The sequence below is a fragment of the Paramormyrops kingsleyae genome, chromosome 17 (genome assembly GCF_048594095.1).
Source record: "Paramormyrops kingsleyae isolate MSU_618 chromosome 17, PKINGS_0.4, whole genome shotgun sequence".
In the NCBI taxonomy this organism is placed as follows: Eukaryota; Metazoa; Chordata; class Actinopteri; order Osteoglossiformes; family Mormyridae; genus Paramormyrops; species Paramormyrops kingsleyae.
In genome coordinates, this window is record NC_132813.1 from 19485820 (window position 1) to 19512520 (window position 26701).

At 43.4% G+C, this 26701-nt stretch overlaps 1 long non-coding RNA gene across 2 annotated transcripts; it reads left to right on the plus strand.

Annotated features, from left to right (window-relative positions):
* The first annotated feature begins 8021 nt into the window (after nt 1-8021).
* On the plus strand, nt 8022-15961 carry LOC111851309 (uncharacterized). 2 transcript variants are annotated; one of them, XR_002839987.2, is made up of 5 exons: nt 8022-8542; nt 8630-8745; nt 9429-9519; nt 15343-15424; nt 15516-15961. It is a non-coding gene; the product is annotated as an uncharacterized lncRNA (long non-coding RNA). The 2 variants fall into 2 exon arrangements; XR_002839986.2 differs by lacking the exons at nt 15343-15424; nt 15516-15961 and having other exon boundaries at nt 9429-9583.
* Nucleotides 15962-26701: the final 10740 nt, after the last annotated feature.

Here is a 26701-nt window from a genome sequence, read left to right on the forward strand (position 1 = left end):
TTTAAGCTGTATACCTGCTTGCTAATCAACAGACGTTATCTCCTTATTAAAAACCTTCTTGCTGAGGAATCATTATGCATGTGTGGGGAAATCTTATTGGCTGAATCAACTGTCTATGATCATCTTATTGGTCATATTTCTCTTTTTGGAAATTTCATTGGCCATAAAAACTGCTTATGAATATCATATTGCAAATATCTTTGCTTTAGACTGAGATTCATTTTATCTGTCTAAAATCTCAGTTCTTTAGGGCTGCAACTTCATTATATATCTTCTCTAGACGTACTTCTGGAGCTGTTAGTAAAGGATATGGGTCAAAGTACTGCTTTATCTACTGATCGTAAAGGTCTGGTTTTAAGCAAATTAGCGCTGGTGAAAAAGGTTACAGAACACATCCGTTACAGAGATCCAAGTGCATAGAAGATTCCAGACCTAAAATGTTCACCATATCTGCCTTGGCAGCCGAGACAAAATGCACTTTGGTCTTGACAGGTAAGAAGGGAGACTTAACAAGCTCACCAACTTAATATCACTGTCACCTTCCTTTGCAGCATGGAGCTCAGAGCATTTTGAGATTTCAATCAGATCTATTGTTCCTTTGTGAACTCCAGATAATGAACGGAAATTATGGAGGAGTGCAAGAGATCAGCCAATTGCTGTGATGATTTACATTTCAAGGTGTTTGTTGTGATTATCTTAGGATTGCTAAATGTATACATTATATATAACTTATGTTTAATCCTGAAAACCCTTTTGCAAAATGGAGTCATATTAAAATATGCATCCCAACAGAAAAAGAAATACAAATGTTGAATGTGCTAAGAGAATAACTAGGAAATTTTAAAAATAAACAATATCAGACATTTAATTGAGTAAATATTCAGTATGGTATCAGCCAAATTCATTTATACTCTACATATATATTTTTTTCAAATATTCTAAAATAAATTGGTATTAAATACCAGTTTAAATTTTATTGTTTTTCATTTCTATTAAAACAGCCCAGTAAGAAAATAATGAATTTAATTTTTTAAATCAACACAATTATTGACTTTGGGGAAGTAATACCTGTAACGCCTATTAATGCTTCATTCATCATTTCTCACACCTACTTGTCCTATGCAGGGTCATGGGGCTCCGGAGTCTATCCAGGAAGCCATGGGCACAAGGCAGGGAACAACCCAGGAAGGGGTGCTAATCCATCACAGGGCATACACACTATTCGCACAAAGCCTGCCGTGTTGCACCATTTTACCTGATAATTTGCCAAACACTTCAAATGCAAGGTACTTTTAAAATGTTTCAATGGTTCACATGAACAGCCGCTACTGTTCTGGTTGCGATTCATCTCTTATTAGAACAGTACAGAAGAGTCTGGAATGCTGACATCATTACCTCGTTGAAAGACCCACAACCTTTGATGAAGATTCATTCATCTTGGACATTTCAAGCCATTATACCTTGAGAACCGAATGGTTTCATTATACGACGAACAAATTCAAGGCTCCCCAGCAGAAAAACAACCCGCCACATTACTGAACCTCCTCTGTGCTTAACTGTGGGTAGAGAGAGCTCTGGTTGTGTTTCCATTGTTTGTATAATATTTACCTATGAAGATTTCTCGTGTTTCTTCTGAGGCCTATCTTCTCCATCCTTCTGGGTGTACTGTCCAGTGGATGGTATAGGATTAACCATTTCCTCAAGTCTTAAGGACCTTGTGTATAATACTTGTTCAACAACTCATGAGAGCCTTCAATGAGATCCTTTCCGCTTATGCCAACATTCTAGGTGGTTGACAGAAGTACCACAAACAAATTCGTAAGAGTAATGCGTCCTGTGAAAAAGGGAATGCCAAGGTCTCTGTACCCTCATAAACAGTGTGATTTCTTGCCTCGTAAATTCACACATTTGGTAATGATCACGGATAGTTCTTTTCTCTTGGCCACCACAGATATGTCAGAGCAGAAATTAAGCTTTTGTCTCACTTTAAAACTTAAAGAATCAGGACTGTCATTTAGTCAGAAACCATCTGCAATGCAGCTGAGGTGAGGAATGCAAGAAAGAATCAGCTGCCCCAACTGAATTTTATTAATGAACTTTGATGTTTTTCCCATGCTACTGTTTTAGCAATTTAAACCATTAATTCAAACCAATAGAAGGGTGAAGGCCATAAAGTTTTTTTTATTTATTTTCAATTCATTTCAGTGGGTGTAGCAATAATTAGATAGTAAATCAGACTAAATTGTCAAAAAATGTATATATTGCAGAGGGATATATTTACATTTGCCATTCTAAAAAAATCCTAACACAGATGTAAATAAACAATTAGAAATGGAATTTAAGTCTTTGCACTCAGCCAAGGGTTTAATGCCACATGCATAATTTCATCCTGCTTCCTCGTCTTTGAAGTATTTGCTGAAAATCCTCGCACAGAGGTCATCGAAAACAATTTGCATCTGATAACCACCGAGCCCCGAAAATGCCCAGACGAACAAACTTTGAAGTGCGGCCAGCGTCAGCGGGAGCAGATATCCGTCAGGCCGGGAGGAGGTGAGAGGGGCGGTCGGCAGGGGTGCGTGGTAATCCGCAGACCGCCTTCGATTTGCCGCCGCCCCCCCATGAGCTGGGCACGGCCTCTGCCCTGCACCCCCAGACCCTCAGGCAGACCTCCCCATCGCTCCAGCCAGATGGCCTCTGTGCGGCCAAAGCCGGCAGTGCCTCTGCGAGTTGTGGCCCCCGGGAGCCCGTTCCCGCACGCGCACGTGTCTGTCAGCAAGGTTAATGGCGTGCATTTAACACAAACGCCCCAGAACAGGTGCTTGGGTCCCCGCTGATAATGACCGGCATTAGTGCTGTGGACGATGCGCTCATTCTAATGGCCTGACAGGTTGGATAATCTCCTGGGTGCCTCCTTACTCACATTGTGCTTTTGTGATATCAGCAACCTCCCCCCCCCTTTGCCCCATGCAAATCATACACTCATATGTAAATAGTTTCTTAAATCATAGTCATTTAGTGTATGGTCTTTTTAATTGGATAAAACTGCACGGTACTTCATACCAGACTCCCCCTGCCACCCCAACCCCATGGTCTATGGTCTTTCCTTCAGAAGCCCAGGTCCTTAACCACTGATCCCCAGTGTGTGAGGCCTGAGTTAATGTGCCCCACTGACACTGCAAGTTCATTGTTATAAACTGCGTACGTCACTTAGTAACCTTAGTAACGGTAACAGGGCACTTAGGAATAGCAATAAGGTTGACGGATGTCCTAATTGGACTTCGGGGTGATTATTTATTTATGTATGAACACTGAGAGTTAAATCACACTTTGCGCTACCCCATAATAAAGCTAGGCACTGCACTGGTAGATGGTTTCTGAGAAGTTATTAAACATTTTGTTATATTAAGTCACACAGCCGAAGCTCACTGACCAGATCCAGTTTTGTTTCTTGTTATTCTCTGATGCAAGCAACTCTGTGGCCAGATCCTTTTTTAGTCTCTTTATGTTCTGAATACAATCTATCTAATGTACCCTCGGGATCATAAAGGTGGATCGAGGTTGTTATAAGGGAGTGTAATCACAGTGTAGTCATGTCTTTCTCATGTCCTCCAGTTGTTTTTTTTTTATGGAATTAGGTCTGCAGTATTTGTATAGCAAGGAGCCTTTTTAAAGCACATTTACAATATGCGAGTAAAATATTCTGAGGAAGAGCAATGTTTATAGCATTTGGGAAAAAAGGAAAAGTGGAGTAGAGATGAAAATATTAACAGGTGTTTTTTTCTGCAATTATTTGGGAGATGAAGGTCTTTCAATGGACATCTCAATTTTTTTTATACCATAACAATATATTTCACTGCATTTGTGCACAAAGTAACTCACCTGATGAAGCAGCTAGCCTGTGCACCAGAACATCCTTGATGTTATGGACTTGAGCAGCGTAACCTCTGTGTGAAATGTCTCTGGGATTCTGTTCCCATGGCTTTGCTGTTCCACATTCAACGTGCTATAAGACTTCAAGACAGGGATAGAAGCCAGGCCAAATCATGAGAAAAAAAGATCATTTCTGTCTGTTAGTGGAGCAATTAGACTTAAAACCTGGTTATATGGATATTGTTACGGATATTCACCACTTAGTGTCCATCCGCAGTGTTCCATAAAAGTCCACAGTTGTGCACATAAAAAAAAAAAAACACGCCATATTAACTAAATACTAAAATTTTGGACTCATCAAACTATTATATTGAAACACTTAAATGAAATGCATGTCAATATTCATAGTGACAAACAATATAAAACACACCCAATAATTTTCTTTTTGATTTTCTTAATATAGGTCTCAGTAACAGTTGTTTTGGTTTTGAGATTGGGGTATTGATCATCTTGTGTTCTCAAATTAACTTGCCGCTCTCTCAAAATTAATAGTTTTGAACACACCAGCAGTTCTTTGATTTGTGCTGATATGGGGAAATCATCCTGGAACACCTTGAGCGGACGTAAGTGAGTGTAGCACTGGGCCAAAGGAATGCAACTTGAAAAAAAAACAAGAGGTGTTCTTCGTTATCTTGTCATTCTTAGGGCTTTAGGAAAATGCCAAAATAAAATATATGTGGAAATGTCGGTGTGAGAGTAGTGCAAAGCATTAGAAACACTCAAGAGAATGATGCATGATCTACTCACTGTGGAATCTCACATATTAATTTGGGCCACAAACATACATCCATTCTGTTTAACCTAGGGTCACTATGGGCCTGGAGCCTATCCCAGGAAACAGAAAACACCCTGAAGTGAATGCCCGTCCTTGGCAGGGCAAACACCTACACCCTATGAAAATTAAGAGATCCACTTGATCTAACTGCATGTCTTTCTTTGGGTTGTGGGAGGAAACTGGAGTACCTGGAGGAAAACCGCACAACACAGGAAGAACACACTAACTCCACACAAATGGAGCGGGGATAGGGCTAGGACTCAAACCTGCAGCTTGAGGCCACAGGTTACCCCACTGTTGTAGTGCTTAAACAATAATATGTTGAAAAAGCATGATGTTCAGGATATGACAATATGAATTACATTAAAAAGAAATCAAACTCATTGTATTGCTTAACTGAACATCACGGAGGATTCACGTCCCTAGGTAACAATACTTTAACAATACACTGTAAAAATGACATTGAACCACTGAACTGAGGATGTTCACACTAATTTCATAAAAAAATTACATTTCTTTTGAGACAGTCTGTTCAAAAGCAATATCTACATTTGCATCGCTACACCCAGACTGGGATCTTATTTTCTAAACAGAAAAAGTAATCAGCTGAATCTGGTTGTTACCCCATTCCTCTTCAATTTCAGATAGTACTGTAGCTTGCGCTTTTAACTCTCAAAAAAGTGGTGAACTATAATACTCTTTATACCAACATACGAAAAATAAAATTTATTAAAGCAGAAAGTCAAATCATATCTTCTATATTAGTAAATGGAGTGACTACCTTGCATGTTATAATCACGACAGCACCAGGGCATATCAAAAACACAAGGGGATGAGGGCAGGCAAGAACAGAACAAAGAACAGAAAATGAAATTGAGAAGCAGTCATATTAACACATACCCAACATTCACAAACTGCCATTGAATGAATTAAACAACAGGAAAGTCACAACGCGTCGGAATAATCAAGAAAATCATGCCATAAAGGCAATTGCATTAAAATTTTACCATCATACTGAGAACTGACACAGCGTGGTGTCACAAATAAAAATACTTTGCGAAAAAGATGTCATGATTACAAAAAAAGAAAACTGTCTAAGCTCAATTTAAATTCTAGTTAATTACAAAATGACTTGATTCAAGGAGCCCAATAAATTAGCACTACTCCAACTGGAGGTAATTAGGCTATTTATAAAGACCAATTAAAATTTCCTGAAGGCACATGTCTGCAGAATGAAACATTCCTCATACATGAAAATATCATATTAACACCTGATATTTTATTAGAGGAATTACACGATAAAATGTTTTCAATGAGTACTCTTTAAGTAACAGAGAATAACTATGTAGTATAGCAATGACGACTGTTTTATAACACCATGAGTGGTTTTGCTTGTGAAACAAGCTGCTTTCTGTTTTTACAAACAAACATTTCCATTACCATGGGGAAAATCAAATGCCTGGAACAGAAAAAGCTAACAAGACCTTTGACAGGAAGGTGGAGCAGCGTTTGTAGAGATTGTCTGGGGCTTGGGGCCATCTTGTTTGGCCATCCAGAGAAACACCTTGACACAAGTGTATTTTTACACATATTGACAAAATATTGTTACACAAAACATGAAAACATATGAATAAAACATGTGTACCTGGACACAGTATTTATTCATTGGCAAGGCATGCGTTGACCAGAAACTGGTCAATTTTATCTGAAGCCTATAGCAGATGGCATCAAACCAGCCATGGTATTAAGCTTAGGTTCTGAGTCTCCATGTTGAACATGTGAAAAATAAAAGCTCAACTTCAGTGTAATGCCTCTGAGAAAAGTACCAGATGGATGATAAACCCGGGGCTACCTTTAAACACATCCATTAAATAAGGTATTCTGATCATACTTCATACTCATGAGTGTCTGTTTGACAAGAAAGGCATAGGAGCTTTTCAGGAGGTAAAAGGAGTTTTAATTAGCAGGAGGACTGTGAGAAGACTAGAAATGTGTTTGCTCACCGTGTCCTAGAGCACAGTACACTCTGGCAGGAAGACTTGTGTCCACTTTGAATTGTTCTATTGCGCAGAGCTTGTCCTCCATTCACCCTCTGCCGTGAACTTGTGTCAGTTTGCGAAGGCTCTGTGGGCCCATGTGATAATAATGTGAGGAGAGGTACCTCAGAGTCGGTTGGTGAAGTGACTGCTCCTTTTGGGATACCTACCACTTAAGCTCATTAGAGCGCCCTCATGCAGGTAGGAATGCAGCTCATGTATTCTGGGGAGAGCAAGGGAGCCAGATCAGGGTAGCGGCGTAGGTGTCAACGCTGTGAATATCTGCTGCGTAGCTACTGTTTGTGCAGTGTCAGATGAGACATTCAAAACATCTATCCCTCCATCCATGTTCCATAACTGCTCATTTAGTACAGAATCACAGTGAGTCTAAGGCCTATCCAAGGAAGAACAGGACACAGGACACCCTGAATGAGTTCTTAACATTCACAGAAAAGCAAACAAAATGATCACTTGTAAATTTGAAATCATAATTGTGAGGAGGCGAATATTATATTAAAAAATCATGTAAAGCACATTCTCTGATTCTGCGACTTACAGCCCTCAGAATTCGGCGCAATTTCATTTTCTATTCAGATACAGTAGAGCTGCTAAATATTTTACAAGCTCGACAGCTAATGCTAATCACTCGAAACAATTAAAATGCAACACAAATACCAAGAAAGGTGAGGGTATCCGAGAAAAGGGCTGCATCCTAAACCAGATGAATTGTAATGGAGATCCTGGCTCGATGACAAGCATTCAGTTTCGCGAACCTCAGCAGCGCAATTGTATATTGAAAAAAATTATATATACATAATATAATTATTTGAAAGCATTGCTCACCATTTTTAATACAAAAACTACCCCTCGCTACCACCACTAACAGCCAGTTTCTGAGATAGAGAAATGTTTACTGAGATACAAATCAGATATATAATGGTTTGCATGCCCTCTGGATGCTGAGCAGTGAGGCGTCCTCCCGGGGACCGTTTTCTTAGTTTATTGTAGCGTGCGTGCAGCGCAATGTCTTAACAAACTTTCCACTAAGGGAATTAGCGCTCCAGGACTTCGGCGGCTCCTCTGAGATTACTCTGCCCATTAGATAAGGTGGACATTAGACAACTGACACCTTCACACCGAAAAATAACTGCGGTGTGTGATTATTCCGCGTATAAAATCACCGCTGTAGGACAACTAAAGACGGCGGCTACCGAATCCACGGAGATTAGACGCGGTGGCCGCCCGGGGAAGCGGGGCGCGTGACGGCGCGCGCCCAATCGCGCGCTTTTTTATTTAACTGTGAATCACCGAGTGTTACCGCGGATAATCTGAATTGCATAATTCATAACACCAAAGGGTTCATTTCTACGTGACGCCACGCTGCGTTTTAAACAGGGGGAAACACAATGAAGCGTGTCACGGTCTCATTTATACGCTCTTCGCTTTAGGGAAATATCAGAAACAATCGTGGTTAAATGTAATCTTTAAATCTCGTTCGGTTAAACGAGAACACTGGCGCAAGATTTATGAAGTGGCGCGGATATTGCCATTGCCAACTCTTTTAAACTCCAAGCTTCCTAATGGGATTAGCGTCACATTCACTTGTTGCGTGAGATAAAATATTTTAATTTCGTGAGGATTTTCCGCAAGAAAAAAAACGTGGTCTGGGACGCTAGTCATTAAAGTCATTACCTGGCCCTTTGTTGAATAGGAACTTGGCTAAGGACTACTGAGGAGGGAAAGTTGGCATCAACTCATCATCAGGGATCCCTTAAACCACATACGGAATCAGCTGTTCCAGGTAGCTATAAACATCAGTTCATCTTAAAGACCCATCATGGGATGACTTAAGTGTGACCCTCACTATGGCCTGTCATGTGATCTTCAGTGTGTCCAGTGACTGTTGGCTGCAAAGACCATGAGTCAGAGGAATAGCATTCCCCGGCTGACATGTGGTGCTGCCTGGCTGCTTGGTTGAACTCACAGGTCTGACACTGGAGACAGGTGAGCATCAGACAGGATTGGTGATAACTACACTGGTGGAAAGGTGGCGTAATTTAAAAAAAAAAACACTCAACCACTTGTTAATGACTAAAGTAATTAAGTGTAGGTAATCCAGGGATTCTACGCACTCTAGAGGGCAATTCAATAAAATTTACTAGAGCAGCTGGTTAGCATTACGACATAAGTCATCTTAATCCTCTTTGAAAAAATGACTGCTGCCAGCGATCGGAAGGAGGTGCTCCTCCTCCTCTCAGAGGGACAGGGATCTGGGGGGGCAGACTGCACCCCTCAGAACCTCCGGATTAAAGTGATAAATTGGGTCCAGCTGTGCGTCGGGGGGTGTGGCCCCGGGGCCTTGTCCTTCCACCATCTTCCTGCTATGCCATTTCCGCATGTGAGGCCTGAGCCCACAGGAGCTCAGCAGAATCACTGTTTATGGTTCTGACACCCCCTCCTCACCCCCCATTGCTGAAGCCAACAAATCAAAATCTCTGTGACATTCAAACAACACAATGTGTGAAATGTGTGTTTTGCCCATGATTGCGAGGCTGCTCCAGTTTCCACGTACGATCTAAGAACATACGGTCAGGCGAATTGGTGTCTCTAAGCAGCTCTTAATGTGTTTCTGTGTGTGTGAATGGCATCTAGCCCAGGGTGTCCCCTGTCCTGTTCCCTTGTTTCAGGCAGAGTCTCCAAGGCTCATCATGACCCTCTACGGGATAAGCAGTTATGGAACACGGATGGATGGATGGTAAAGGTTTAAATCTGGGTATGGTATGTACAAGATAAAAGGCTGTGAATTAGAGAGTGTGAAAGCTACTCTGAATAAAAGGCCCCACTGATCAGCTGTTTAATGAGCCCTTAATGGAGTGTGAATATACCTAGAGTAAGCATAACGTGGACATTATTTCAGATGGGATTTTAAGTGGTGACATAGCAGGATAATAATGAACTATCACAAGTTAGGCTTTCAGCAAGTCTCCAGCCCTTCGCTACCTTAAAGGCTGACAGCATCTTTTCAGGGTGGGGGTGGTGATGTGTATCAGTCTTTCTGCAGTAGACTTTGACACAGAGCCAACATGTGACCCCCTAAGTTGGGGGTCATGTGAAGGGAGGTGGGACATTGCAACCTGCGTTCGAAGTAGATACTGCGCCCGCATACCGGATTATGTAACTGTTATCAGTAGGCGATATGGTCCGACAGCGTTAGCACAGCCGCATTCTCCCCTTTGTACTGGGAATGAGCTGGGCATTGCGATTAGGCTTCCCTGAAGGACATGGTCCTATCTGTAACTTCTGCAATGCAGATGTACCTTAAAGGTGCTGTCTCACACACTGTGATGGAGTCCCACACCGTGATGTCACACACGGACCTTTCGGCTCAAACAAAACAACCCTGTGCTGGATAAGAGGTTAAGGCAAATGGATCAAAGAAGAAACTTACAGAGATATACTTTCCAAAAAACATTCCTGCAAAAAACAAACGTCGCAAAATTCGGGGTCACATAATAACTGCTAAAGACATGTCAAAAATTATGTAATGAATTATACTATAATATCATAATCTAAATATATTTATAGAACATATTACCTCTCAGAATGTTGTCCCAAACTGAATTACATCGCAGACCACAGACCAGGAGACTTCTTCATGGATGCTGCTAGAACACTTTCATCTTGTTGGGAGAAATGAAGCCATTTAAAACAAACTCAGCACCAGTACTCTCTCGTATTTCAGTAGAAATGAGACATGAAACACGCACGTCTGTGCTGCACCCACACTCGCCACGCTGGCGTTCACATTCATAAACACACGTGTGCCTGACAGGAAATGCTCGTGTGTGTCTCTCTCAAATGAGGCCTGATGGCACCATTAGCCTGTCATACGGGCTCATGCTTTTAAAATAACTTTTATACATTTCGATTGCTCAAAATTATAAGCCTCCAGTTTTTATCCATGTCTTCTTCAGTTGCTATGGTTTTTTTCATTCTAAAGTTCCTCCTCTCACCATTACGACACCTCTTTGCATGTGGTCTTCTATCTCACAGATGATTTCAGTGAATAATATATGACTCAATTACAGCTATATATATGTATATATATTTTTTATTCATTTATTTATGTAAAATTTGTATACTTCACCTACAGAATAGCATAAACATATGACTTTGTAAATCCAGCAGCATCTAAAGTATTTATCCACCATGACAACCAATTTTGTGCTGAATACTAGATGTTACAGGCTACAGGAGGGTGGTTCATCCTGACTGGACACACTGTTAGAAGACAAAACAGAGGGTGACCGTCCAGTTGGTGAGGAGACCTATAACGTGCCCAGCGGGTTTTAACCAATGAGGAGGGGAGGCACATAACACCTCCTAGATCTGGATTCGCTGTAGTCTTTATGGCACAATGGCCTGCCTCCAACTGTGAGGCGGCATTCACCTCGCTACTCAGTCCGTTTAAAAGGTAAAAAAAAAAAACGTGGCTGTAATCTTCCTTTCCATTATCTTTGAGCCGGGCTTTTCTGCCCTCTGAGAAATAAATCAATGAGAATGGACTGTGGATTATTTCTCAATGGTGGAAAAACTAACAACCCTATTGGTTAAGGCAGTAATCCTTAATATCTCGCAATCTCTCCGAGACCTAATTAGAGATGACAACCTCATTCTCTCGGATATCACGTTAGCTTGGCGACAGTCCTAAACCGCGTGCTGGAGATTATACGCCAAGATAAGGGGGCCGGCCTGGACTCCAATATCACATGAAGGGGAAAATGTTTAGGAAAAATGAATTTAATCAGAGGCGATTTAATCGTGCCGCCCAGCGTGCAGGTGAATTCCCGTTGAAGGCGAATGAAGTGCTATTTGCCGCATAATCGGAGTCTCGCAGCTCTCTGGCTGCAGAGAAGGGTATCGCAAGAAAAGTGTGTGGGGTCTTTGCTGGGAGGAAATGCAACCCAGAATTGAGGCTGGGGCTGCTTGGGGATGATGGTCAGATCAGGCGACATGTTGATAAATGTCTTTCCAGTGTGTAGATGTCCTGCTGACAATAACTCAAGGTCTTTTTCTTGCTACTGTAGTGAGATAGGTCTTGATGAAGAATTTTAAAAATCCCCCAAACCAAACAGGTTGTTTTTTTTCATGGGCGTGGTCTTTGATTCCAGGCTGGGAGCTGGGTTTTCTTTTTAGGAGATAGGGATGACAGGAACTGGGTTTCTATTGTACAACTCCTGCATGGTGTATTCTGAAATCCCCCGCAGTCATGTGGCTGGGGTCCCAAGGTGAAGCGGCAAGAGGGACTGAACCCTGACCTCCCCTTGCCCCACTCCTTATGTTAATTAGGATAATCTGGCCTAGATTACATAATCACTCCCGCTGAAGCAGAACCCAACGCCCCCCCTGTTTTCTTTCAAGCCACAATCTGCCAGTCTCTGTTCACCACTGCAAGAGTTCCCGCTGCATGCCAGGATGCAGGAGCTATGAAAGGATGCTGTTCCAAATAAGAGTGACCTTGCCCGACACAGTAAAACAGCACTCATCCCTGCCCAACAATACTGTAATTGTTATGGTACCAATTTAAGATTCTGCTCGATTTTTAGTCAGGCATATAATGACCGCATTGATGAGGAAGGTCACATTTTGCCAGTGTGCCGGCAGTGTCTGATTCTTCAAAAATAAAGCCTGCTTGTGGAAAAATGCCTCCCTTTCATTTGGGGTCCTGTTTGTCCATGAACTTCCTGGAACTAGCAGTAAGAAGTGACACTGTCAGTCAGTGTTCTGAGTTCAAGGAGATTCTCAAAACAAAAACAAAAGAAAACTTGCTAATTTACTTGAAAATTGACAAATAAGGGCGTGGACAGCACTATGGCTCTGTGAGTAGGACTGCTGTCTTCATTTCCTCTGATGTCTCTAAGTTATCCCAACTGTATGTATGTCAGTGTGAGTCCCAGATGCACTGTCATTCTGCCTGTGGTGTCCACAGCCCTATGTTTCCCAGGATAGACTCCAGGCTCACTGCGACCCTATACTAGATAAGCAGTCCTGACTTTTTATGAAAAATATATTTCCCCAAAACCAACCCACAAATGCAAAAATGTCAAAACATGTTATTATGCACCAGCGAGCACTTTAAGTAGATACTGATGGTGAGGCGAGTACATCACATGTAACTGTAGTTATAATTTTTTCAATGTACTCATAGCAGCTGCAACTGTGTGACATACAGTGCTTGCGTGTCTCCCCTGAATGAATGCGTCTGCCAAATTAAGTCAAAATAACCACCCTTTTCTGCCCTATCACTCTGCTGTGCTCATCCCTGACTTCTCTGCCCCTTCTGTCGTCATGGCAAACCGTAGAGCAGTCGCACATTATAAAAATGACATATCTCGCTGAGGAGTAATTAGTTGCTAAACTAGGAGACCTCCCTAACTCCACAGCGACTGTGAACAGGCTTCTTAGTGTGTTTGGGTGCTTTCATAAGTGTCTTAGCGTGGTAGTGATAGGCTGCGTCCTGATTTAACGTCTATGTCGATGTACATAAACATGACCCTGTTACTGCCACAGGAACAGAACAACGTTGGGGGCTGAAGTGGATCCAATCGGACTGTATTTAAGCAGAAGTCATATAAACCTTATCATTACTCTTGGCAAATGACCCTGGTTTGTGATTGTCTGTTCTTGTGGCCAATAGATGGCCTGTTGGGTGGAAATTGTTGGTGGGTTTGGGACCCATCTCCCTTCCATCCTTGAGTACTTTCATGGGGATCTTAACAAACAGTGATACAGGTAGAGGGAGCAGTCAGTTCCAAGCTCTCGTACCCCTCCATGGCCAGAAATCCATCTCAGACAGGTCACTGCTCCTCTGTGGCTTGATTGGCCCCTCCCTCTCTGCATGTCCCTCACATGCACACACACATATCCATTTGCTGCTACGGTGGGATGCTTCATTCTGTGCGGAGTGCTTTTGTCTCTATACACCGGCCCAGCGTGTGATTTGTAGACGTATGAATAAATAAACAGATGGAAATGACCGCAGTCGGCTTTGGACTCCGCTATTTCTGAAGTGTGAAAGCATGACCGGGCTGCACAGAGGCTTACAAATACGTCTCTCGCTTCTTCCTACTTCTGTGGACGGGCTCGGCTTAGCAACCCGGGGTAAACTGTCTGCCGGTCTAGAGAAAGGGTCACTAAGGCGGGCCCAGACCTGGCCTGCAATTAACCTCGGTTTAAACAGGCATGTCCCTGACCCTAAGCTGAGATCGGTCAAATGCAAGGAGTGGAGGCCCAACTGGTGAGATTAGGAATGAAGGGTCCTCCTCCTTTTCAAGACAATCTGTTCATTCATTCAGTGAGATTTTTGCATTGCACTTTCTCTGTAATGCGACACCCTGAGGCAGATGCCAGAGGCAAACAAATGCGGTGAATCATCGAACAAACGACGACGCATTCCCGCCATTTCCCAATCGGGGAAAATAGGGAGCCTTGCACGATATTTTTGTTAAAAATTACAAAATTTCACGTATGACAAAAAAACTGTGACGTTGAGTTTGAGAAGATTTCAGACAAACTCATGATTAATACGTGTCACTAAAATGGACAAAGAACCCTAGATGCATCAGAATCACAGATGCTTTGATGTCCAAATATATAATTTTAACAGCTAGCTTCCACAGCCAGACAATTCCATAGTCTTTCTGTTTACAACTTATATATCATTTAAACTACTTTACCTTCTACATCCACGTGATTCCACGGTTGAGTTCAATTCAGATGAGCCTCCTGCATGTGCATCACTCACTGCACAATGTGCATCTTCATATTAAATTCAAAAAGTTTTATTATGAGCCATGAATGAGTTATTTTCACAGGAGCCTCTGCATTGCCTGAAGCTCCAAGCCTCATAATCTGCTGCCTTCACTGTGTTTATCCAACACAGCCACCTTCAGTAGTAAGTTATAGTCTTAAATATTCCATAGTCGCAAGTTCATCAATAATTTTGTGCAGATGCTTCTCAAAGAAGCTCTGGTGAGATCTTTTATCAGGTTGAGAGAGGTGGAGCGGGATGAAACGCACTGCAGCACCAGCCCTGAATATAAACTTCATTTCCCAGAGGGCCCAACCGGCAACTCAGCACATACAGTAAGAAGCTAGCCGATAGCTGCTAAGCTAATTAGCTGCAAGCTGCAGCACGGCCAGGCAGGTGATGCACATGAGGGCAACAGGGATGGCTGAGTAACATCTACAAAGTGACCTGCAGCCTGGGGGGATGTGCAGAGGTTCAGATGTTTGGTCCAGTTTGATGGAGCAGTTCCTCTCGCAGAGCCACATGGAGCCCACACTCCCACTCCCAGAGCAGATTAAAAGTTCTGACCTGGACGCTAGCCTAGAGTGAAACCCCTGAGGCGAGCTGGAAATTATTTCCTTTTATTCAATATTTCAGGTGCGATTCATATTTAACATCTTAAAGGCCTGGGTAATTTTCAGCAGGCTCTGTTTCTTCACCCGCTGGTTAGGAAAAGCGCTGGGAATTTGCGGGGCGGGTGAAACTGCCCGTTCCACAGACCTGACCCAGAAATTTCTCTGTGTGTTTGCCAGTGTGAGAATCCTCCTTGGAAAAAGAAGCCAGCTCCTTTTGGATGAGCGGTGATGAAGATTCTTGGTGGAATTCCCTTTTAAGGTACCCCCCATCCCCGTGTGGTGTCTTTAGCTACTAGCTCATTCTGTAAATCAATGACAGTCACTAGGCAGTTTAACCCGCTCTCCGACAGAGCCTTGTCAGTCTGAGGCCTGCTTGGCGATCCCATGTCCCAGTGGTGCCCCTCAGCTCATGCCAACAACGATTGAAAAGGCGCCTCTTTCTCTCAAGGTCGGCATGCAATACATTATGGGAACCATAAATACGGCCCAGCCCTCCCTTGATTTATATCCAAATAATGGAATGGAAATAAAAGATAATATAAAATAACCTTCAATAAAATTAATCTCATTCTATTGCCCAAGTAGCCCCAGTGTTTGCACATTCGCTTTAAAAATATATATTAATAAGGTAAAGATTACATAACAGTGATGTCATGCATGTAATTGAGGGAAAGGTAACATACAGAGAGCCAGAGATGGAAATCGGACACAAAACCCTGGGGGTCTGAAGCCAGACTACTTCTCACTGAGCTACCGAGCCTCATTATGTGACAATAATGTAATAATTATAATAATAGTAGTAGCGGTCTGTGTGAGTGATTGTAATGTAATATGATGATGTAACCATAATCATAATCACATGCGGTATGCGCCATGCTGGATGTGATTATGGAAGATGGATGGATGGATAGTGATAAATGGAGATGGGCCGTGATGTAATATAGCCATGTCATGATTGTGTGACACTGCTAATGTGGCTCTTATAGAGTTTGTCCTTTGTCCTTTTATGATGGTCTAAGCTTTAGATGGCCTGTGGTCTCTGTCCACACCACTTTCGGTTTCACCCTCTGTCTTTTCTGGCCTTGCGTCTGGCTTTAGATGAATCCTCCTCCACGTTTTTTTCCATTCCTCTACACCAGATAAGACCGTGTGCTACTCTGTTAAAGCAGAGAGTAAGTGCTCTAAAATACTGTGGAATTTTCTCTGTAACTGCCATGTTTCCTTGAGTTATTCCCTCCTAAAGGTTTCATTAGTGTGATGATCTGCTCTCTTGCTGTTAAAACGCTTTCCCGCTGCCTCTCCGACTCGTACGGAAGCAGGGATTCTCACTAGAGCCACTGTCCGTGATCTCCTCTGATGTTTCCTTCGCGGGATACTCCTGCTTCTTGTGATAATCCACTAGCGTTTCCTTAGGATTATGAGACGGTCTCCGTGTTTAAGATCAAACTTGCATTTTGAGCACAGAGCAGTTTGTTAGCTAAGCATTCGGCGCTGTTACTCTAACATGTGAACGCCCCCTGTTAGCATTATTGGTATCGACCCTCCCAGGCATCCTGAATGGTCTTCAGTCTTCTTTGCCCCAGTTTTATTTTCCTTTTTAATCATGTTGCTGTGGCTGTGATTAGCTGGGTTACTCCACATTGCACTTAGGTACAATCTTCATCCATCCTACTACTATTGCCTGTTCTGTTCATGGTTCCAGAGAATCTGGAGCCTCTCTCAAGAAGCACAGGGCTTGAGACAGGGTGCGCTGCAAGGCACTCGCACAAACTAGGAGCAATTTATAGACAGCAGTTTGACTGCAAGGAGAAACTTCAGTTCAGAGAGTGAATCTGGTCAAACTTAGCACAGACAGCGGGGTTTCAAACCCTCAACCCTGGAGTTGTGCTACCCACCATGCTGCCTCTCATTTAAGTTATTAAGGAAGAAAATAATTACCCATTCTCTGTGCCCACTCCCTGCCCCTTCTTAGGGTCATCTGATCCTGGGAGCATCAACATATCTGGCTTGCAACAACATCCACATATCTGGCTTGCAACAATTTCCAGTAATCTGATCCCCAAAATGGGCATCATCTCCCTTTTCAGCAATCAGATCTCCCAACCCCGATCACTGTCCTTTTTTACGAGGCGAATGACATGCTCATAACTCACTGTGTTATTTGTGAGCGCTGATGTGTGATCGGTGAGCATTTATGCTCCCGGTTTTCCAGAAGCTTCTCTCTGTTCTGTCACTCCAAAGGGGAATGGGGAAGAAGAATGCTTCCTCTAATTTGGAAAATAAACGTATTTCCTGCTTCTAAATTTCAGTTAGGAAAATTGCTCATGGAAACACACTGTATGAATGAAATTAGACTGAGTGATATTACATAATCTTTCCACTTTACCATCCCACGCGTCACTATTAAGTAATGCATTTTATGACTGTGCTGATCTAAACAATATCCTGTTTCCACTTTGTTTTCAGTTCCGAGAAGGCTCTAAGGGAGTATTTTCTGGTATAATAAGTTACATTTCACTGTCAGGGAAAGGATACCACATAGGTGAGCTTGGCTTGACATCTGCCTCTCCGATGTACTCTGAGATACTCTGCCCTCCATTTTCTCTCACCATCCCTGAGTCGTCTGTCACATGCCTGAAACACAGCCCATGTTGGCTCCTTGAAGCCTATCAGTCATACCTGCCCGTGGCGGCTCTGATAGGAGCGCGTCTTTAATCGATAATCCGCACTCAGTGAACTGGACTCAAGGTATAACTCCCCTTTCCACCGCTTAATTGGTGTCTTGGTTAAAGTCCTCTTTCGGGAATGCCACTATCCATCATCAGGTTCTGAAGAGGATTATCTCCTTAATGCTGTCTTTTAAAATGTTTAAATGTGTTTCTCTTGATCCACTAGCGGTTTATACAATGCTCTGAGCATCTGTTTATTGCACTTGGAATAACTTTGGGCCAGGTTTAATTTAAACCAGTGAGGATTATGTATTTCATTACATTAGTAAAGCCAGTGGAGATGGTTCTTCTAGGAAAACAATCAATAGTCATTCCAAAAAGAGCTATTTAAACATTCCCTTCTAATGAACATCATGTCCGCTGCATGCAGCCTCGGTTAATTATCCCAGTGTCACTGCTGTATGCTGATATAATACTGCTTCTCTTCACTGTACAGTGAGCAACTGATGTACTTTATTTTCATTGCCCTGTGTGCTGCAATGCACTATACAGTGCCTGCTGAGACTGTGCTATGAATGTGGTACTTTTGTATTGCACTTTATATTTCACTGTATGGCACTGACTTCTGGGTCGTATTTTACGGCACTGTGCAGTGTGACTCTATAGTACTTCATTTCCCAGGATACTCTTTGCTAAAATACAAGAATAATGATGGTTGCCTCTGCCACACTGCCCACTTTGGCCAAAGGCTCTGCAGTGACCCGCCAGCATGTCCCAGAGACCCGATCGCTACGTCCAGCAGCTCCAGGCCACAGAGCCTGTGAGCAGGCATGACATTCCCAACGTCCCTCTGCGTCAGGTTGGCATAAATGAGGCCAGTCCGTTAAATGAGCAAATCTGTTCTGACTCCAGTGCTGGAGGTCCTGTCCGCACCACTCTCCTTTCCAAGGCAACCGCTGGTCAGGCCCGACCAGGCCACTGTGTACAGGGTCACGCTGATTAATGGCTGCAAGCTATATATGATTGCAGGAGAGAGATAAAGGCTAATTTATTCAGCAAATATGCTATTGCATCTGGATTTTGTCACGATGCCACCACAAAAAACCTATACATTTCAGCCCCACCATTGCAGGATCTCTCTGATCTCTCAATTGTATCATTTTAATCAATATTTCTGTTTTAAATATAGCTACAGAAGCTATGCACATTTTATTACACTTTGTATTTGAGTTTGTATATTAGTACAACCACTTGTTTTGCAACCAAGTTCTGTTTCAAAGACCAGGGTGTACAGTGAAGTGAAAATCATGGTAGCCTAGGTGTGACTATGACTGTACTTACAAATTTGCTTCAACCTTCCATACTCAATGAATTTTATCCTTCACGAAGTGGACATTTTTAACAACATTTTGTGCATTTTACTTCAATGATCTCTCTCATTGATATTGGGCGTATGAAATTTGGTTGTAAATGAGTGCATTGGTCAGAAAATGATTTTTTTATTACCATTGTATGTATGAATGGTTGCTAACCAAGGTCGTCACTAAATGAAGAGTGATTGTAATTATCAATAAACTGAGCATCCATATATCCATCAATCTCTCTTCCAATCGCTTATCCTTATAAAATGGACAGATAAATAAAAACGGTCAAATCTCATCATCCATCAGTAGCTCACATTTCACGGAGAATTCAAGCCTGTCATGATGTATGAGTGCACAGGTAAGGATTAATTGGTCATTGAACGGAAGTAAAGAACCAAAGCTTCTGGGTATGGAAACAGTCTGTCGTTCAGGGCATTTGAGAAATCACCAAGGAGAAAAAAAAAAACTTTATTTTCAAATTGTCTGCCCATATGGGTAAATAATTCCAGGGTTTTTTCCACTTAAATCTTTTTCGAAAGGTTTCTGCTGCCGGAATGTGGGAGCTGAGACCGGGGGAGGGATTATGCTGAACTGACAGGTGCCCTCGGGCGTGTTTGGGGAGTGCAAAAGCACAGGCAATTAAAATAACACGGGATGGGTGGGGGGGCACAGGCTGAGGGAGGGGGTTACACAGTTGCCGTGATCCGGAGGCTCTGACGGCGCGTAAACAGAGCCCGCGCCGCGCCCTGGGATGAAAGCCATGTAAGGGATTCCGAAAAGGAAGCCCAAGCCATCCTGAAGATAGCTCATTAGCATGCGTGTGTGTGTGGGTTATGTTTATATTAAATGGAGGGGGACCAAATGTCCCCCACAATGTAATAAAAACCTGTTTTTTTGATGTTGTGGGGACCATTTCTCAGGTCCCCACTAAGATTTCTGATGTTGAGACTATGGTTTTCCCTATGGAAATGAAAGGAGAGTCCCCTCAAAGATATAATTACAAACCTGTGTGTGTGTATGTGTGTGTGTGTGTTTTCCCCCATTTCTTGCAGATGAGGTGGCCTCAGTGATGTACATTTCTATTGTTTATTCTCTCATGTTTTCACTCGCATTTCATGAAAAGTAAATCTGCAGCTGGCACAGCCAATCAGAAACCGGATCTCTGTAGCAGCCCCGGGTAGGGGAGCTGTCTTAGCTGGCACAGCCAATCAGAAACTGGATCTCTGTAGCAGCCCCAGGTAGGGGACCTGTCTGCACACCACATGACTGTGAAGGAGAAAAAAATACTGTCACAACGCTCATTTTCATCCAGAGATCTACAAGGAAGATTTTATTTATCCAGTGTGAGACTGCTGTTTATTTGGTTATAATTTTTTCCATTTTTACAATAAGATGAAGGTTGACAGAGTGGTACATTGGGTGGTAGTATCACCTCATACACCCAGAGTTGGGGGTTTGAATCCCACTCCCAGCTCAGTGTGGGATGCTTTCGCATGTCTCCTCATCTGCAGTTTTTCTCAAGGTCCGAAAACATCATGAACTAAGGGCTGTTTAGAGATTGTGTAAGTGCTGGACTGGTATCCTGTCCAGGATGTTTCTCCTGCATCCTGCCCTGGACTTCCTGGGATATGTTTAAGGCTCACCAGAACATTCTTCTGGAGAAGCGGTTATGGATGGATGGACAATTACATTCCTACCCCCTGCCCCCCTTCTCGATTAGGAATTATGTTTCCTTAGGGTGCCGTTACGTCCCGTCACACCAGCCCCCTCTATTTGGGAATATTTTCACAAGTTACCCGTCTCCCCAAACAGCCGCCTGGCCATGTTTGGCGTATGAGAAACGCGCGTGGGGGGTGGCGGGCGTAGCTCCATCTGGAGACAGCTGGCTCATTCTCTGAACGAGCCCGTAAGGCATGCTGGACGATGGAGAGTAAACGTCTGCGGCCTGTTTGCGTCAGGAATTTCACACTGGATTACCATTAATTAAAAGCAAACATTAATAAATAACGCTCGGAGTAGAGCAGTCGTGGCCGAGGGCCTCGCCTGTCCACTACAAGCGCCTCTTTCCCCAGGAAGAGGCAAAGAACGAAGGGGAAAAAAACCAACACATTTAATCCGCGTGTAAACATGTTTTTAACTGCGAGGTGTGTCGCACACCCTGATTATAAATGACCTTATTACCAGTGTAAACATATCTCCATCAAGGGAATATATCACAGATCCTCTTAGGTGTATTACTGCACTTAATCACAAATTTGGACAAGGTTTATTCGAAACTAAACCTAATTAGGCTTTGTTGAAATCTACTGAGGTGTGACTGTTATCTTATAGGAACACGCAGCTGGTAAGAATATCGCCATGCCAACTACTGTAGCATGAGCTGCATCACTCTGTGAGGTAAAACTCACAGCACCCCTTCTCCCAAACGCGGGGACGGTCATCAGAGGGGTGGAGACACACCCCTCCCTCAGGAAAACAGCACGGGTTCACTATTGGGTCAGTGATGTATGTAATTTATATGTGTAGTTCAATCGGTTAGATCTGTATCCCTGTCCAAATGTTGTGGGTTCAAATCTCATGACTGGCAGAGTCATCATATCGCCTTCAACCCCATTTGCTCCAGGGATGCAGGCTGATCCTGCTCTCTGATCCTTGATTCTATGTTGCTTTCGACAATTTGGTCAGGTAAATAAAATATATATATACATAAATCACTAGATACCCTCCTAAGGTAAAGCATGCTTGGAACTGTTCACTGCCTAAATTATGACTTCAAAACCCACTGTGAGAGATTCTGAAGTGGGCAACTTAATTCCATTAAGGGGCATTCATGTGCTCGTCCCATATATCCAGCGTGACACATTCAGATGCTAATCTCATCTGAAGAGGGTGGTGGTGCCGGGGCAGGAAAGCTCATCTGGCGCCGCCTTCCGCACCCAAGTCTGAAAATAGTTTAATCTTTTCTTTCGTGCCTGAATCGGAAACGTTCAGCCTTCGGCAAGAGGCGTAATGGAAGTGCGCAGCGACCGGCATGCTTGCTACATCGCGCTCGCTGCATTTTTAAATGCAAACTAGAAACCGCAGGAAAAAATAAATAAGAATAAATGGTGTATACCAATTCATGATTCAGAGAGCGGAAATTGGCTAATGACTAATGTGGGCGCTTAAAAAATGCATATCCCGGCAAGATACTCTAAATAAAATGTGGTCTTTGTTTGCATGTAGCTATTTTTAAGTAGGGATTCCTTCTGCTCACGGCTATAATCCAAGGAGCATAAAAGATTTTAATTTTTAAAAGCATGCACTGTGCTGTGAGTTCTTGGGGATTTATGAATATCAAGTATAGTCAAATATTAATATGAAAGCTAAACAATAACTGGCACATTGTACTAAATACACACTGTTTAATGTAATTCAAATATTATCTAACTCAAGACACTGAAGCAAATCGATATAGAACTGAAATATTCTATTAAGGGAAACAGGTTGTTCTTTTCACCCCCTGTGAGAAAAGCCTAGATAAAACGAGACTAAATTGACTGGTTCTGGCTTCAGGATTTAGGCTAAATGTCATGTCGTGTGTTGGCGGGGGGGTTTGGGGATGGGAAGGCAGAAGCCCTGGAGATGCAAGTTGCGGAGATGAACCCTGAGCCCACTGTGACGAGGGGTTAAACCTCTGATTACGAGGGCATCAAGGTCCCTTGTGATCAAATCCAGTCAATCAAAACCAAAGTGCACAGTCCCTGATGACAGTGTGATGATTTTACATCTCGATTTTACAAATCAGGAGGAGTAGGACTAACAATCTGACAGGTAAAGGGGGTGGAAAAATAATTCTCCTTCCAAAGAGTCTGAAAAATAAAATGCTGATTTGCATTCACTGAGCCCCCAGTGCTAATGAAACCACAGATTTAAGAGTTTGACCCGCCAGAGGTACATATGATTAAAAACCTGGCAAAAAAATTACAAATAAATATTACTGCATATACAGTACCCTCAAAATGCATAAATATTTACCAGTGCAAAAGCAGTCACATATGGTAACTATTAGCTCAACATCAATGCTTGATGTTTGTGTGGTAAATAATTGGTAAATAATTCCTTTTGAACAAAGTGCATTCCCGATGAGTTATTAATTTGCATGAAAATAGAAAAAATTGAGCCTATGACCTGTACTCTGCCCTTTTCTTCTAAAGAAGAGTGTAGGATAAAGGGCTTTGCCCTCTTCTCACAAACACCTTTGATGATAAGTGGCTTTGTAGGACCTGGCCATTCCCATTGTGCTCTTCAACCCCTGAAATAACGTAGCCAGACACTGACCACACTGCAGAGCTCAGCAACCATAAACATATCAGTCCACGAATGCTGACAGGAGAGTTGTCCAGTCAGTGATTCAGATTGGTGGTTCTCCTTGTGTTTTAAGGGCCAACTTTATTGGTTTTCCGAATAACTTCATCATTGATGTTAGGACTGCAACTTGAATTAAGGGATGAGAGTTAGGCTGCATCTCTCAGGTGACCTTTTCTGGGGGCAGACAGTAGCCCAACCCCTGTTCGTCATGGGAAAACCAGATCATTCACCCTTCGAACCTTCACAGCACATTTGCATAATTAAGTCTGAAAGCGAGGAGATACCTGGATTAGCGCAGAAATTTACATCTTAGCTCCAACAGCTACTGAAACTGGGGAATATATCAAGTTTGCTTATATTATAAAGTAAATGTAATTACATCCTGGAGCTGCTCCCGTTTATACATTTGTGTTGCCACAGTGGTTGAATTGGATTGAAGTTCATCTTCTTCATACAGTATTTGTTAATTGTTCATCCCCTCCCTACCTTAGCTAATCACTGTTTTTACTTTGATCACTGTCCCTTTCTGGCACTTTTATTTGAAACCTCAGAACGATTAATTAATTTTTAGCTGTGGTCATTTAGATAAGGTGGGCGGGGGAGGGGGGGGGGGACCAATGAAAACCTTTTGGTAGGTGACCGAAATCTCTCCCATTCATGTTCCCTGGGGGCCACATCTATGGCAGGAAGAGAAATCAACACTTTTGGAACGGAGGTAGACGTTCAGGCAACAGGACGAAAATGAAAAAGAAGTGAAAACGAAATCTGGCCCAGCTTTGAACGAGACACCATGTGGTGTCTGCAGTGCTGTCGCCCGGCCGCTTGGCAGAACGGGCTTGTCGATATCCTCAGCCCGAGCGCTGCCGTCCGCTGCCCGAACACTCACTGCTTCCTGCTCAGGCTCACCTCTCGGCCTGCACTGACAGCTGGGCAGGGTTCTGAGAAATCACTAAAATGGTGTCAGTATACATCCCTCCCCCAAAATAAACCTTTTTTATATGCATGTAAATGATCTCCGGGCACCGTCCTCTGTGTGAGAACCAAATGCCGACGGAAAGGATATGTTTCGCTGTGCTAGTTTGCGAAAGGCACCAGTAGCCAGCAGAACCTGGACCAAAGGCAGGCCGGAAGTCGGCAAGGCATGGATGCCGCTCGTGCGGGGCCACACAGGCAGGCCAGCGCCTCCGTGGCCACATGAAAGGCAACCTTAACAGACAATTCATTATACAGACAGCGGACCACACCGGCCACGGCACACGGGGCACCGTTTTATCAAAGAACCGGAGGAACCCGCACATCAGATGGATGGCCAATTTACAAACGGAATTTCTAAAGAGGTGCGTGATCAAAGGGCCGGCCGGACAGCCACGATTACCTGAGCCGAATCCCAGTGGAGCGGCCTTATGGGAAGCATGCCGCCCACGGACAGCCGGCACGCTCCCCCCCTCATAAGGCGACGAGCTCGCAAACACTCACCTGCGAGTAGATCAGCTCGCTTCCTCTAAGCTGGAGTGCAGAAATTGCTGGTTTTTTTTTTTTTTTTAAATCTGATATTTTGGACAGAAGTAGCATCTGTTCCCCTCTGTCGGGGAATCTGTACTTCCAGCAAGCGGGCGTTGACCCAAACGGGGGTGACGTACCATTGCATCTCGAGCCTAACAAGAAAGAGGTTGTTAATGAGAGGGTCGTACGTGTTAGCTGCTGTTTGCTGGCGGCGGGGGCCGGTCGTCACGTCCAGCGCCATGGCAGCGGTTGCCTGCATTTCGCTGACAGTCTGTGGGCCAAACAGCCCCCGTAACGGCCGTTGGCGCTGCACCAAACGCGCCTGTGTTGACTCAGCCGAGGTCGACGTTCCGGGTCCGAGTCCATCTCCTCCTCCGCACCTTCGCTCCTGTCAGGGCCACCAACGCGGGAAGAATTCTGTGCAGCCGCTCGTTTTTCCACTCTATTTGTTTCCTTGTTTCGTTAAAAGGCCGTGGGAGCAGAGTCCCTGTGGGGTGAAACCATTACGGGAGGGATTCATGATATTAGAGCCCGAAAAGGAACAACATGCTTTTTCTTCCTTAAATGTTTCGGCACACTTACGTATCGTGTCTGTGTGAGTGTGTGCGTGTTAAATGAGGTGGAGAATTACTTTTTTCAGCCTTTTCATGTACAGTTTTATATTAAAAGTCTACTGAAGGCTGGCTAAGATTCAGGCCAGAATTATGGCAGATGTGTCACATTTGACAAAAAACTAGCAGTAAATCTGCCCTGAATGGCCTCAGATAAAGGCCTGCATACAACAGCGTGTATGATGTGGTGGAGTAGCTGCCTTCAGTTCTGAAAAATCGCCAAGTGCTCTTTTTACATATGAATTAAGTATCTGAATTTGAATGATTCTGATATTTCCTCCATCCGACTGCCTGTACAGGATCGTGAAGAGCCTGGAGTCTGTCCCGGGAGGCAGAAGGCAGTAGCCAGGGACACCCTGGACGGGATGCTGGTCCTTCATAGCACACACATTCGCACACTGTGGGCAGTTTACAGGCATCTCTTGACCTAACTGCATGTTTCTGGACTGTGAATCTGTGGATCTAAATATCGTAAAATCCTACAAATCCAGCCATATATCAGTTCACATATAAACCTGGGGGGGGAGGGGTGCAGGTGCCATCTCCATTAGGTACATAAATCAGCAGGGAGGAGGTAAAACAAACAAGGCTAACACGTGCTGTCCCATCATTACACACGTTTGCTTAAGTCGTCTGTAAACACGGCAGGCATGTTCGGCTGGAGCGCAGACGTTTCATCGGGGATATTTATTCAGCTTTCCGGTTGCTGATGCCTCCTCCAGGTCATTAGTTTTCTAACTGCTGACACACGGATGCTGCCGCGATGACACATGCTCTGTTAATTCGCGTTTCCATGAAGCGCTCCCGTTTACCTTTTAACACCACGGCGCCGCGGTCGTGGGTGACCGTAGGCGGTCAAAGTGGAGCCGTTCTCGTTTATCTGACTGTGTAGGGTGGCTGAGTACTAAATGTTGGGTCATTATTTAGATCTTGGAGTGTGTACGTGTTTAAGTATTATTATATCTTGGTGTTAAAGTGAATAGTATGAAATATGACTATGAGAATGATCAAGTATTCTACAGAGAGGTTAACTGCCAAG